We start from the raw sequence: 2,251 nt of genomic DNA, 5'->3' as shown, positions 1-2,251 counted from the left end.
ATAACGTGCGTGTATTTCTGTGATAACGCTTTTCGTTATTCTTCTACTTGTAGATAAGGTCCTGACAATTACAGCGTTTTTTTTTTTAATCCTCATATTTCAGATAAAATTCGAAAACAAACTGTATTTTACGCTATTAGAATTACGCTAGTCTAGATATTTAATTTGGTGAATCTGTTTGCCTCTATAGAGGCCCATTTATGGACCTTAACGTCGACGAATTAGCACGATGACCTTTAGAACGCTAACTACAATCAGAACCAATTCACTGGCAAATTTGAGCGAAACTAAAGCGGGTCTTCTTTTTCACACACCTATAATACAGCTACATATAATACAATTCACATTGTAGGACTGAGCATTTCGATGACACCAGGCCCTAATTATGAAATAAATTATCGGGCAGTAGTCGCCCTTTCTACCGTAGCTATTTGTTGTTACTTAGAAAAAGATTACCATGGTCTCGTTAGTTTACGCAAGCAAAATGAGGCATATCCGCCTCAAAACATATTTAAGTTGCACGCAGAAACGCCCATGTGCTTACATTATTCTAAAGATATACCACAAATAAAGGAATGTCCTGGTTGAAACGTTGTGACATATTGTTTGATTGTACGGATCTGTATGGTGGTCGTACAGAGTTTTAATCTATGACACCAGGTCGCTAATCTGTGCTAACAATCATGCGGGGATTGTTCTTATCACAATCGAAAGCTGATAAACTTTCTATCCTAAAATCGACAGTACATTTATGCTATGCTTTGACTGCTCATGCACAGCCGTGTATTAAGGTCGGCACGATGTTTGTTTGCCACTTTTTATCAGGATACCTTACAATTTTTGTTCGAGTCGAGCCGTATCCATCAAGTGATTATACTGGTGTATATAGATTATTACATACTGGTGTATAGACATTATTTTTATATCATGTCACTCACCAACTAGGCTGAAGAAGCTTTGACTACAGATAAGAGAAGACTGTTCGATTTGGAACAAAACGTACCATCGAATCTAACAAAAAGGCACGTGCATATCTCTTTTTGTTAGAAAGACGAGGTCTAAGTTTACACTAAATGTTTCGAATCTTACGTCCGGAACTGCTGTTAGACGCCCCATTAGACAATTGGCTCTCGCTTTCAGAAAACGACGCTCGTCTAGGCTCGGATTTAAAGTAGGCCAGCACATCCAGTCCCCAAAAATTCGTTTCGCGCTGTGAGGCAATCACGATAGAGTGTCCAACAGCGGTGCCAGACGTAAAACATGAAACGATTATATTTACATTAAGGGTTAGGGTTTTATTGTAGTTCGAAGCATTACATTCTGTGGTTTATTGCCATATATATATATATTATATGTATATCTCTAAGTAGCGCTCTAGCCGACAAACGATTAGAGTTAGATGATTGCTGTTACTTGTTGCTCTTCTCTATTAATCGAAGTGTATTAACTGTCTTATGAACTGTACATCACGATCCGACCAAGTATTCAGTGCACCTCGCTTCGGCGCTTGTCACGAGCCGCGAGTTTTTTCTTCTTCCTCAAAGTCCCAATTACTTGCTTCTTGATCCTCATCTTTCTGCTCCTCGTCGCCTTTTTTACTCCCCGAAATGGCAATGAGTTCTTAAAAAAGGCGAAGAGCGTCGAAAAAGGGTCGCGATCCAAGAGGAACGAAAAAAGGACGCTCGAAGGCCAGGAAGACGCCGAAAGAATCAAAAAAAAAAAAAAACGGTGGCACGGCAGTCTAAACTGTTCTTTAAAGATAACAAACACTTTCATTTCCATTCTACCAAGGTGCCGCAGACCTTTCTCCCAACCTCCCATGCTCAGTGTTCCATCCGCTCACCCTCTCTCGTTGCTGAAGGCTTCCTATGAGCAACCCTCTAACCTCGTTTCCGCATCTTTGACCTCTTGCACACCCCTCTATTTCTTCGCTTCTTTCTTTGCCTTTTTTTGCTTCACGACGAGGCAGGCGACTTTCCGCCCAAACTTCTCTCTTCCAGATCCGAACTCAAACGGCATGCCTCTATCCAGCAGACGGCGGACGAGCGGCCAAGCAGCCAAGCTATCAGTAGACCAGCAGTCAGGCTGAGGTTTGCGAGTGATCCTGAACTGCTCGCTATCCCAGAGTCTCCGCGCAGCATCTCCTCCTCTTCATGAGTGTGGCTGTTGGCAGTTTCGAGGCGACTTGACTCGACGCCTAACTCGTTCTAGCAGCCTGTCGGCGCAAGAATGCTTTTCTGAAGGTTCCAGA

Source organism: Varroa destructor, unplaced genomic scaffold, assembly GCF_002443255.2.
Source record: "Varroa destructor unplaced genomic scaffold, Vdes_3.0 BEIS01000004.1, whole genome shotgun sequence".
Lineage (NCBI taxonomy): Eukaryota > Metazoa > Arthropoda > Arachnida > Mesostigmata > Varroidae > Varroa > Varroa destructor.
This window is presented reverse-complemented; position numbering follows the sequence as displayed.